Here is a 13,561-nt window from a genome sequence, read left to right as displayed (position 1 = left end):
TGTGTTTATTGAAGTTTTGACCAGTGTTGATGATGTCAGAGGGAAACTGATGATTTGTAGTCACAAATCATAATTGCTAGCATAAGACGCTCTTAAAAAAGAGGGAAAGACTCAGCGCAGGTGTTTTGACCTGTGGGACTTACCCTTTAACAACTTTATTCATTGGCGCATTGATTTTCTGGTGTGTAAGACTTCAAAACATGCTGACTGTCAGGGATAGATAATTGAGATGGGGTGCAGCAATGCAAACACATCCAAACACAATCTTTGAGGGACTGGCTAATTTGCATATGAACAATATCCTCGGATTAGTAGTGTTTACTATCTTAACCATGCACATATCCAAAAAATAATGGGATCTTTTGTTGATCATTGCCAGGAAATTAGTGTGAGAACAAGAAAGGGGAAAAGTGACTGATGAAAAAATAAAAGTGATTAAAATTTCCAAGAAACTTCATCAGTGGGTGTTTCCTCTAACCGACTGAGCTATTGGTTCCACAAAGCCTGTGGAACAGAGTTTTTCAGCTTTACCTTTGTTAAAAGACAATGTAGACTTTTTAAACATCTTTTTTCCACAGCTTTTGTGTAAGGTGGCACATTAACTGTGAACTAAAATTGACCTATATACATTGTAAGAGAAATATTAATATAGCTAGTAAAAGCAGTCATGAATTGTGAAATGGTCAAGTGTCAAAAATTTCCAGACCGGCCAAAATCTCAAAAATAAGTATCCCTAGTTGTCCAAAGGTGTGTTACATTTGATTCATTTAACACGATTTGATTCACATTCTAACGGATACGGTGATGTCTGAATACAATTCTTGAATTTTTCTTATATTCAGTTTTTGAGTAGATCCTGAGGTGAAATGTCATCAAAGTTTGCTTTCCACTTTGAATTTACTTTCATTTCTCTTTCATTCATAGGGTGGACGCGAACGTAGGAGGGACTTTCCGAGAAGATACAGCGACCTCTGGCGGCCCTTTTTGCGAACTTCAAAATCGAGGCATCCGAGGGCGTGTGCCAAACGTCCCGACGCTTCAGACGTCACAGGCAGCGGCCGGCGGAGGAGGCGTGGCCTCGTTCTGCTGCAGCGGAGAAATATGACATGGGGCCGAGCGAGGAGGAGGGAGAGAGTGAGACAGCCCGATAGGAATTAACGGATCGTCAGAGGTCTGGACCGAAAGAAGGGGGGGAAAAAACCTGAGGATGGGGAGCAATGACTGAAAACACAACGGTAAGAGCCTGACGCCTTTTCCCATTTCCTGTTTTTGTTTTGGCCCACAAACACGGCCGCCGCGGGCCGATTCGTGGCTCATTTGACAGCGAGCACAATAGGCGACCACTGCAGACAGGTGCACCTGCTTTTTAAAGCGAGTACGTGCCTCGACGCCGTCAACTTCGGACTCCGACTGCGAAAGCCAAGGTTTTTTTGGCTTTTTATTTTTATTTTTTTAATAGGTCGAAGGCAAGACAGCGTCGAGGCCACGAATCTCGCCGACTGTTCGGCGTGAGACGCCTGGCTAGAGTCTGGGAGTTTAAAGGGCTGTGAACGTGGATGTGCTCCTGAATGTGTGTGTGTGTGTGTGTGTGTGTGTGTGTGTGTGTGTGTGTGTGTGTGTGGAAAGAGCTCAGTCACAGAAGCTTTTGGTGACTAAAAAAAATAATGATAAATAATGAAACATACAGCAGCTATGTAATGTCCCAGACAGCTCTGTTCATTTGGTGATGCTGGAAATATAATCTGCTATCGTATGGATGCCATAAAGCTCCTGCTTCCTCACACAGACGTGTAATATTAAGCATGTCTGTTTAGGTCAGCGAGCACCAAGTAGATGCCGTTGGTTGAAATGACATGCTACACAGTGTAAAACCAAACTAGCTTTCTTTCATTTGTACATGTATTTGTAATTGTTGATTTATTTGTGATGCCAGCAAGTGTTTCCTCCATCACATCTGCTCACTGTATGGCTGTGAGGCCACAGATTCGTCGCTGTTATTTTTTTCCCCCCCAAAACCATATTCATGCCTCCCCAACAATGACTTACATAATAAAAGCTTTAATCTGACATTAATATGAGATTACATTTGAGCCGGGTACAACATGAGGGGAAGGGGGGGGGGAAGCAACTCTGCCTCTGTGTCCTCCTGCCCATTCGGGAAGATGGCGAACACATCACATCAACTTGTTTGCTGTCTTGCACTGACAACTTATTTAGCTGCCCGCTGACCCCTTCAGGAAAGATTCTTCATTTCGGTGGGAGGCGGAGACGAGCGGCAGTCGGCTTCGGCCCGATTTGGTGTAGACTGAGCGGGACCTGTTTCCCTGCCAGGCCGAGCCAGGCCGAGCCAGGCTGTGCCAGCTCCACAGAGGGCTTCAGTGCAGCGGGGCACTGGGGGACAGGATGCTTGGCCCCGCATCAGTTATCACAGTGAATTCTGTTCTTGTCACTGACATTTAGCCAGAGGAAATAACGGCAGAGACAACAGTTGTCGTTACCGGCCAATACATCTTTTTATGCCTCTCTTGTTAGTGCTGCTTCAAGCTCCCATATTATATCCGTTTTTCAGATCTTTTATTTTTCCTCGCAGAGCAGCCTCGCACCGTTAATTATCCAAAACAAATTCTATGGATCTCGGAAAGACAGCCTGATTAGCCCTCTGTTTACTGTCTCCAGTGAAATATTCGGTTTTAGCCTCTTGCTGTAACTGACGCTTCTGGTCAGTTAGGGAACAGCAAGCTTTTCACTCGCTCAATTCCGGACGTTGATTGACGCGGGATCGAGAGACAAATATTATGGTTTCTGAAACATTAACAGACCTACTTTAACACACTTCTACTAGGATTCCCCCTTGCAGTCATCTGTATCAGTTACCTCCTTGGATAAGACAGGCAGCCGGACTAACCCATATAACGCAGAATGAAACCAGGCATGTAGTAGACACTGGTCCAGTGATGAATGCAAGAGAAGACCATGTGTTCTAGTGGGATTTGCCCAGACTGAAGTCCTGTGGAGGAGATGAAATCAGCCAAGAGCCCATGTTAATCACGACCCAATCATTGCACGTTCCTCTTCCTGTTCTTCAGATGATCTCGACAGGTGGGGTAGCGACATCAAGTGTCTCTGTCTGCTGGCAGTAGGGGGTCAGCTCGAGGCCACCGAGGCAGACGTAGGGGGCTCCTCTTAAAACACCACTGCAGACCAGGCTGAGCAGGGTCTTGTTGCCTATTCTCTTGTATCTGATGCGTTATATCCTGTATTGCAAAGTCAATAAGCCATACCTACATTTTCAGTAGCAAAATCTTGCGCGCTGTGTATCAAGCCAGTGCAGGTTAAACCATTTTCTGGGATATTAATATTCATCCCAGATCTCAGTGGAGAACCATCACACAATTAACTAGCCAAAAAGTTTCATGAATTGCATATTTACATTGTTTATAGCCTCCAGCTCAAATTCTTTGGTTTAGCTTCCTGACAAACTGATGCTTTGTTGGACCTCCCACTTGTTTGCAAGGGGACGTAAACAGGCCTGGGAGCTTTAAAGTGGTCTGGGGTCTTGGCAGACACCTGGCTGGAGGCGTTGCCACCATTCTGGGAGTGGTATAAGTGGGGGTCTCTGGGCCCTTTGTGACATCACAAAGACTGAGATATGCTTGCTTCAGCAGACACAAAAGAAGTAGAAGCTGGATTTATTTATTAATAGGTTAGAGCATTATTCATCATCATTATCATCATCGTTTCATAGAATATTCTTGTCAGAAGCAGTCCGTAAAAATGAATCGTACTAAACATGGGACCTTTAAATGAAGGTTTGTTTAATTTGTCCCCTTTCTCAGCCATGAGACACAGTCGGACTGATGAGAGGAGGTGTTGCAGAGCCATTCTCAGTCACTAAAAGTAGCAGCAGGACTTTGAGACGGTGGTTTGCGGGTTTTCCACCTCCTCCGTGCCATAGCTGACATACGCATGCGTGTGTCTGCACCCGACTTCACCTGACTGCCTCTGGGTCTCGCCGTCCTGCTACTGGTTGTTCAAGACACCCGCAACCTAACGCACTCTTCCCCGAAGGGCCCTGACGTTCACAACGACCAACGTCCTGCCCGGATTCGGCACGGGAGCAGTTTCTAAATCAAAGGGAGTGCTGTTGCACAGGATACCCTTGGTGACTTCATTTAGATTCACGCAGGCCCACAGCGTAGGTCATTTTCATTCATTCAGAAAAAACAGGTCACCCTTCCTCCCCGCTTCTGCAAAACGGAGCTACATTGGATGGAAAAACTCCAAGCACCTCCATTTTATCTCTCACAGAACAAAGCAGATGCTTAAAAGGGAAAAGCAGGTTGGTGCATTCTTATTAATTTTGTGACTGTCAGCCAATCGTTTTTTTTTCCTGTTTGTTTGTATTTTCTCAGAAGCACCACCGCAACTATCAGTCAAACGCTGCCATCTCTCTTTTCTCTTCAAGCCTTTAACAAAATCCATTCACAGATCCAAAGCATAAAAAACATTTTGTCCCGTCTTTGTTTGGTTTTGTGTCAGGTAAAGAACTTTAGTATAATTCTGGGGGGGTTGTTGTAGTATTCCATATGTTTGATATGTAGGGAAATGATTTTCGACGTCGCCAGTGGCTACAAGCATGGAGTTGGACAGATGCTGTACGTTGGTGTGTGGTGTAGGTCAACTCTGATCATTCACCCTGCAGCTACTTCCCTCCTACCGCTTTAATATTCCTCTCCCACCTACAACACATACGCTCTCCGCTGTAGGAATCAATGTCACGTCCCCTCAGTATTTGAGGTTCCAGCGTATTTTTAAATATCTGTACTCTCAGTTCTCATAGCTGCGCAATAATAAACAACAAAACTAGGCTAAATTGCTGAAAAATTGCGGCGTGCCTGCTTATATATATATATTATTACATAGCTACATATGGCCAAAACATAGACATTTATGGCTAACTTTTTACGACTAGTCAGTTCTGCTGACTCTTAACTAAGACCGGTAAACTAAATTCATATACCATTCATATTTACAGTATTCTGGAATACAGGGAGGGGCGAACCACAAGCAATTTGGGGCTGAAAATTTAAAATTGACATAGTGTACATACTGTATGAAGCATATGTTTAATAATTGTATCCTCTAGGTGAATTCACCAGTAATATTGCACAATCCTCAACACTCAATGCACCGTACGAGGCGCGTTGCATGCGGAGGAACGTGTCACGCTGCTATTTTGCCGTCTCCCCTGACTTCCTTAAACAGATTGCAAACTGGCTATTATTTAGTGTGTTTACATCAAAAACCTACACACTCAAGTGTTCATTAGCGGATACGGTTCCTCCCAAAGAGACAATAAAAGAAATCAACAAATCAGTGAGTTTTGCCCTCCTTCACCCCCTGACCAAGTTATTCCTCTTTGGTGCATTAAAGTAACAGTTAGTGTCGTTGACACTGTTAACTCATAATGCCTTCAAAGAGTCTTTTATCATTTTTAATAATTTCTCTGTCACGACGGAAAGGCTTGTATTTATTTTACCTCATCAGTACGTATGTATTTCAGCCGTTGGCTCTTTGAAACAATCGTGCGACCTCGAGAAGGAACTCTGCTTTAAACTTCCAGTTTACGGATTAAGACGAAAGAGGAAAGTGCTTTGGTAAGAAAAACCCCCCCAGAAAAATGACCGCCTGTGAAACAATGCAAGGCTCTTTCTGGTCAGAGCGCTTTGACCTGCGCTGTGGCATAATAAATGTTGGCGCTGGTTCAGGTATGCGCCGCCGCCCACTGACTGCCCCGATTTTGGGCGGATTCAAGGAGAGCTTTCCCAACGGGTATCAGCTCAGCTCGGCCCTCAGCTTTGTTTTGACTTTAGAAGTCGCTTGACGGTAAAATATCAAGTCGAGTGTGTTATAATTGTATAGAATCTGTACGACAAGTGACTGTGGAATTACCCGATGTCTTTTTTGCAGACATATTCAGTTATTTTTCCCTGTACAACAACCATAGAAGCACACAGGCCAATAAACGTTCAGTGTGTCTTGAAGTTATGCGTCTTATTTTGCTTTTCATCCATCCAGCAATCCTTGTTCTGTCGCCACTCTTGGCACCGTTTAATTTTCCTACAGAATCCCGTTCAGCTCAGGAGTTTAGAGTGACTTTTTTCTGTCCTGAGCAAATTTAGAATGAGACAGTGTGAGATTGTTCTCGTTCGCGTTCACGCACAACTGTGCAAGCGCCCACACTTCCAACAGTGGCACCACACAATACAATACTGCTATTGTGGTAGACTTTTGGACGTCTCCTCCAGTGTCGGCGGGATGCTGGTGGCTTCAGATCTGGTCTCCAGGTCTGATTAGAGCGGCGTTTAACACCAATGTGGGAGATGTGATATATTGCAGCAGCTCAGATGGCTGTTTCTGAACAGCTACAGCTGTGAGCTGTTCATCCAACATCGCGCTGTCTGCTGCTTTACAGTAAATGCAGTTTCCTTGTTGACCCCCCCCGCCCCCCTTATAAATGAAATGATCAGGTTGACAAGGGAACACATAGTACTTCATATCTGCTTAGCTTAGGTGTGTGTGTGTGTGTGTGTGTGTGTGTGTGTGTGTGTGTGTGTGTGTGTGTGTGTGTGTGTGTGTGTGTGTGTGTGTGTGTGTGTGTGTGTGTGTGCACATTCTATCCCTGGTATTAAAATACGTCTTTTTTGCCATTATAATCTACTGTACTCATGCACTAGATTAAAAATGTCTATATTGACGGCACCACAGCAGCCTCCCTTTCGCTTCTAAAGCTTGTAGTTTAATGCGCACTATATATGCATTTGTTTTTTCCGAGGCAACGTTTCACCACCAGCTGGAGATGTGTGTCTGCATGTGAAGTTTCCCTCGCTGCAGCCAAACACCAGCTTGCTTTATGGACGAGTTTGTCTGTCTGTCTCGCTAAGGTCAGATAAGTAGCGAGACAGTCGGCCAAAGTCGTTCTTTGTTGGTGCTTCAGCGTGTTAAATCCTACGTCCCGGCTACCTGGCCTGAAACGCCTCCACCCCCACCCCCACCTCCACCCCCACCTCCACCCCCACCCCCACCGCCTCCCGTCCTCCCAGGCCATTAATAATGCTGCCACTGGCTGCTTAGTGTACTTTTTTTCTTTCCTCCTTAGATTGCATCTTTTTCATATCTACAAAAAAGTCAGGAACCTTCTGCTTTGGTCTCCAGTCACAGCTGTCTGCTCGTGGCGCAGTCTCCCAAAAAAAAAAAAATGGGCCCAGTCAGGGGGGAAAAAAAGAAAAGAAGAGAAAAAGAGGTACAGGCTGCTTCAGCGAGACGGGAGGCTGCAGGAAGTGACATTTTAAGGGGTTGCGGTCTGGTTCTGTGGCCCTCAGCTACTTGCTCTTTGTTCGGGTGCGCACGCAGCTGAGCTGTGCCTATAGATTCGACTTGACTGTAAGGTCAGGCAGTGGGATCATCCTGGGCTTTTTTCTAGAACGGTTACATGCTGGTATTGCCCAGTTCGACAGTTCTCTCCTCAGTCCTCACCCTGCGCCCCCCTGCAAGAAGAAATTTCATACGGTGTCATGGCCCTAAACTCTTTCAAAACTTCTTCTTCTTCTTTGAGGAATGCTGATGTCAGTGCAGCCCTGATGCTGTCCACGCTGCAGCTTCTACCGAACTGCGCCTCAAATATTAATGCAATAATGCGTTTGCCGAGAACTGACAACAACCCTGGCGCTATGCGCGCATTAGGTGCGAGCAGCGCGAGAAAAAAGGCAGCAATGAGATGCAAAGTGACATGACTGCTTTTGGCAGCATCTTCAAGGCCGGTGCACGTTGAGGCTGATGAACTTTTCCCCTTTCTCCCACCCACCCACCCCCTGAGTTATCATTAGATTTAGAACCCCATGACATGTGTAAGTAATGTGCGTGGCGTCGTTCAGGGCTGTCTACAGCTCAAGACTCACAAAGCCCCGATCTGTCTCCTCCCCTCGCCTTCCACGAAGGGTGCGAGCGTGTTTGGGAGACACACGTCACAGTTGGGGTCGCTGAACCTCCTTCACCCCGTCTGCGTTAGTCTTGCGTCTGGAGGTACAGGGTGCCATTGTGCTCCGAGGTCACGGATAATAACTGCTGTCTGCAGGTCCCCACGGCAGGCGGGGGGAGTCCCGCTGGCAAGCGGTGTGTCACGCAGGGACGGGGAAGGACTCGACGCGCTCCCCCTGTGGCCGTCTGAGACAAAAAAAGGCATTGATGAAGAGAGTGTTGCGAAATTCAGTGTACCAGTTGCTGTCTGCCAAGTATGTGTCACTGGCCTTTTGGTGAACCCCTGGCAAATGAGGCAAGTCCCCTTGTGATGTCACAAAGGGCTTTAATGTCTTGTCAGCGTTGTGAACCAGTGAAAGATCAGGGTTTTTTTTTTTAGGTCAGTCAGTAAACTGTCAGGAAGGAACAAAAGTCCATCCAGGACAGGAAAGGATGGTATCTGATGTACTCAGTATCACATACAGTACACTTACAGTAAACGTTTACATTTTTACGTGCTAATTTTTATGTGACGACATGAAATTATCACATTATTTTGTGAATGTTTCACATTTTATGGGAGAATTTTTTTTTTTTGTATGTATACGTCATTTCACGATAAAGAAACAAAACAAGAATCCACATTTTGAGCCATGGCGAAGTGGCTGGAGCTCAAGTGGCAGTTTAGTTGGAGACGCCTGAAAAGACGGTGCCTTCCCTTTTCTTTGGTTTTGATTCATTGTCATGAAATAACATGAACATTATCACGTAAAAACAGGAAACCTTCACAAAATAATGTGGTAGTTTCGTGCAAAAACGTGAAAATGATCACGTAAAAAAATGTGAAACTTTCATGTAACTACGTGTTATTAAATCCCTCCCCCCCCCCACCCTTTTTTTTTTTGAGTATGGTAGCATGTGCATGCACCGTACGCTAAAATCATCCGTTGTTCGTATGGAAACATGCCGCGGTGAACGTTTTCTGCTCACACGCTCCAGAGACAGGAGTCAGGGCTAGGCAGGCTGCTCGCCCACTGGTGCTTAACACAGCTGGGCCCTGACGGCAGCAGGTCAGCTAACAGGCCGGCGATACGGTCGGCCCAGCGGAACGGCTCACTCAAATCAAATGTGACGCTTTATTCCACATTCGCCCTTGACAAAAAAAAAAGAAAAAGAAAAGGGAAATTCCGCCAGGCGGAGGAGGAATCGAACTGACCGAGGTCTGAACAACTTCCTTTGGGTTCAAGTTCCGAGTGTTCCGCCCTCCTTTTGCTGGATGGGTCTCATGCTGCTGATTCGTCAAGCAGACTTTCAGGATTCAAAGGTTGCATTGATTTGTCAGTATACAGTGCACTCTAGTGTGAGGTCGTGAACGCAACCTCTGAAATTAAAATGTCACATCAGTTGTCTACTAAACACTTTGTACTGTGGGCTGCTGTGACGAAATGGCCAGATGTTTTTTTGTGTGTGCATGGCTTCTTTCCAGCTAAACAAGCCGCCCTCGACTCCACGGAACTCCAAGTAAAAAAATAATGTCATGTTCCAGCAGTTTAATATTTAAATCTAGTGCAACTTTCTACAAATATATCTGACTGTCATTCTCTGTTGTTTTGGTCAGAATAACCAGCCTTGCCGACGTGACAGCTGTTACATGCGTATATTTGGGGGATTTTGAGGATGGAACATGAATATGGAGACTGTAAATAAAAGATAATTTAGGAGGAATATAAAAATAGAAATAAAAACCTGAAGATATTTAAAGGTGGCGGACGCAACGTTTGAATGGAACTTGCATTGCAAACAATACATCCAGAAAGCTTTTAGAAAGGTGAAATGAAAGTCGTTCATTTTGTTCGTAATAAATGTATTTGGCAGTAATTATGCTAACATATTTTTTTATGGGGGCCAAAATGTTCATAGTATTTACATTTGGACACGTTGGCTGGCAAACCCACAAGGATCTCTGAGCCAGCGGCACCGCTGCATTAAGATCAGTCGTCTCTGACTACACAAGCTCAGGAGTTGCCAGCTTTTTGCATGAGCTTCATTAACAACCTGTTATTTGTTAAATGTTACAGTTCACTGAAAGTTTTTCACAGTGATGCACAGCAGAGGAGAATTTCTTATCTTGTCTTGTGACCGCTGTTCCGACTGTGGCTGCGTGTGGTTAATTGTGTGGCATCCAGTAACATGAAGCAGTGAGACAACAGTAGGTGTCAAACCCCTTCTGACTGACATTTTTGTGCCATTGTTGTTTTAGCGTTGGATGCTGACCAACTCAAGTTTTCAGTGCGTGGAAATCTAAGTCGCGTTCATACACCTCTGGATGTACCGGCTGCCGTGAACCCTGCTGCATTTCCTGCGCTGTCCAACCGTTTTCCAGCCGTGGAGGAGATGCTGTGCGAGGAGAGGAGCGCGTGTTTGTGCAGTATGTTCACCTCCCACCTGCTGTGTGTGTGTCTGCCTCGGACGTGGGCGATCACCGCTCACTATGGAGACAATTATCTCGGCTATAACTTATCCTATTTCTTGCGAAAAACGTCGACGACGCTGTGTGCGCATCACGGAGCGACCAGCGTGTGGAAAAAAACAAAGTGCCGCTTTCTCCGACGAGCGCGTGTGTCTTATAGGAAACGGCTTGTGCATCACATTTGCCACGATTATCGCTGCACGTTTTGTAATCGGCCGGCTGCTTTGTTGTTGCTTTTTTTTTTTTTTCCTTTTAAGTAGAGAGGGCGCAAATGGTGTTCATGACAAAAAGGAAGTGGTGGGAGGGGAGCAGGGTTGGTAGTGTTACAGTGAATACTGTCTGTTGGTTTTGCATTCAACTACTGTTGGTGTGGGGGCTAGACGTAGCCGTCGTCGTTCTCACTGACTGAGTTCACTGCTGCTGTTTCTTCTTGGAGAGAAAGACGCTCCGGACAACTCACGCAGGTATGAGCAGACCAACCGCTGATTGAATGATATTAGAATGAAAAGTGTGTGCTCTGGCTTGTGGATTGTAGATGTATTGAGTATATGGATTGGAAGACTGTATTGAGAACTAAAGAATTGACCAACATAAAGCTCAAAGTCACATCATGACCAAGGCTCTGGTTCTGAAGAGTGAACTAGGAAAAAATTGCATTGTCAGGATGAATTGAAATAAGGTCAAATAAGGTCATCAAATGAAGTAGTTCCTAGCCAAACAAAGGTACCCGACATATGGCAATAACTTAAATAATCTACAGGTTAAATAAAATACCAAAACTTTAATATTCAAACAAAGTCAATGAGGTCAAAGCAGCTCACTGTGAATGGAACACGTGCCAGTAGAAACTCAGAGGGAAGATGCAGAGCTTACCACATGTGCCAGACTGATGAGCACAGGTGATTGAAATGAACGTTAAATTTAAATGTCCGCCTTCAAGGTGAACTGGCCTCTCCACCCCACGGGGGGCAGCAGTGAGAGCAGAGGAGCTGAGGAGTAATTCACAACAGACATGTTTCTGTCTTTTTAATCTACTGAAAGCAGCGGTTTTCCTCTCTCAGCAGGGCGGCAGGCTGATTCTACGCGGCGCTCCAAATAAAGTAGTTTAAGGTTTTCAGGCTAAACCGCTGCGACGTCTCCGCCTCGCGATGTTCGCCGGCTGACCTCCGCCGGTCGTCCGGTAGATGTGGACGGTGCTTTCAAAGGTCAGCGCTCCAGTTGAGACACGGACCAGAGAACAAGTAGCTCGGTTCCACTGCTGCGCCGCAAGAATAGGAGAGGGTTGGAATGTGTGAGCAAAGGCCACGCGTTTCCACCGCAGCGTTTTAACTTGTTGAGACCAGAGGATCTAAGCTTCAGTCTTGAGCAGAACCTTTACCGTAATACTGTGGCAGCAGGCACACTCTGACACTGGCTAACCACCAGGTGTTGAAATGTTCATGCTACTAAATTTAAATTCTTAAAAGGCCAAAAGAAGAAAAAATTAAATGAAAAAGAAAATGGGGAAGTGGCAACTATTACAGAAATGTTGATAAGAAACTTGAAGAATTTCACCCACCCACCTCACTGACCTACAGTAGGCGGCGTTTTCAGTCATCAGTCATCTTTCTCCACGGGCACCATAGCCAGTCAACTTCTTCTCACACATTAAGAAGTGGGAGGAATGATGTATTCAAGTTGTGAGGAAAGAGAGAAGTGGCCAGTGTGGGCTGCTCTAAAGCACACGGGGCGATACCATGAAGAAGCAGCTGCTACAACTCATAAACATCAGCTGCTGCTAAAGAGGTTAGCGTTGATGCTAGTGTGGTAGCGGTTTTAACACAACTGGATGACGTTCTCATTACTTACACGAGAACAGTTAAAAATGGAGCTGAAGGCCTTTAGCAGTGAGCCACAGTGGCGGTGATGTGCGGCTAAGACAGCTACAGCTAAAGTAGCGCTAACAAATGTGAGTTGTTTGTCCAATCGCCTTCCGAGTTTATTCCTTCTATTTCCAAACCATGGACTAAGTCCAAAGGACGTAGGAAGCAGTTCATCTGGTGCGCTAGGTTAAAATATATTAATGAATACATTTTTACAGATCCTGTGTGTTCTTTCAAATGTTAAAGCGGGTTATTATTTTATTATTATTATTCTTTACATTGATTTATGAGATTTTGCTGCTTTTGCAGCTAGAAAACAAACTTGTGTTTCTATGTGGCTTTGTGATAAGCTATTCCCGATGGGAAAAATGGACTCCAGCAACCCTCATGACCCGCAGTGCAGGGGAAGCAGCTGTTGAAAACGAAACAAGACGAAGCTACACAATAGAAATAGTCAAGTAACGCTCTCGTGCACCGTACACGCGTTCATAAAGGAGATTTGACCGTTGGTCTAGCAATGTACTGTTCAAAGTGTCATTAGGCAAGTTAAATAAATCTACAGAGCATCAGGTCACAAAAGTTATGTGTTCTCATTCAACTTGAAATGAGGAAACATAACTGTGTCATTTGACTGAGTTTAGTTGATGTTGTCCCATCATTTGAAGACAAGGAATTGAATTTAATGAGGTCAAGATGCTGTCTGCATTGAGGGGGAGCTTGGCTTTTCAGGGGCTATCATTGAAATTTTTATGAAAGCATACTCCGTGAGAGTGTGTGTGCGTGCGTGCGTGCGTGCATGCGTGCGTGCATGCGTGCGTGCATGCGTGCGTGCGTGCGTGCGTCCGTGTCCACTGCATGTTGTATTTGCCTCCACCAGCCACTTAATCACATCTCTCTCCACTGCATCAGAGCGGCTCAACCATCTCCTCGTCACCCGGTATTAGCCTGTTTGCATTTGGTCGTGTGAAAGCCATGAAGGTGCTGCTTCTGCACTTTGTTCACCGCATTGACGTTTGGGGGCGGCTCAAACAAACCTGCGTCTTCGTGTGAGACCTGAGACGTGTGAACACCTGATTACATCCGAGGACAGATGGTGGACTTTCACGTGGACAGATGCCGCTAGCAGAACTTGTTAGCCTTAGCCGTTCTACAGATGACAAAATGCATTTTGCCTCATTGCAGTGTCGGTATGACCAGAATCCTTCTGTTGTGT

At 45.4% G+C, this 13,561-nt stretch overlaps 1 long non-coding RNA gene across 1 annotated transcript; it reads left to right on the top strand.

Annotated features, from left to right (window-relative positions):
* The first annotated feature begins 942 nt into the window (after positions 1–942).
* LOC142896389 (uncharacterized) lies at positions 943–2,067 on the top strand. The gene is made up of 2 exons (XR_012928343.1): positions 943–1,235; positions 1,460–2,067. It is a non-coding gene; the product is annotated as an uncharacterized LOC142896389 (long non-coding RNA).
* Positions 2,068–13,561: the final 11,494 nt, after the last annotated feature.

This window comes from Nelusetta ayraudi, unplaced genomic scaffold, assembly GCF_046127955.1.
Source record: "Nelusetta ayraudi isolate G7.1 ecotype Tasmania unplaced genomic scaffold, CSIRO-AGI_Nayr_v1 ptg000053l, whole genome shotgun sequence".
NCBI lineage: Eukaryota > Metazoa > Chordata > Actinopteri > Tetraodontiformes > Monacanthidae > Nelusetta > Nelusetta ayraudi.
This window is presented reverse-complemented; position numbering and strand designations above follow the sequence as displayed.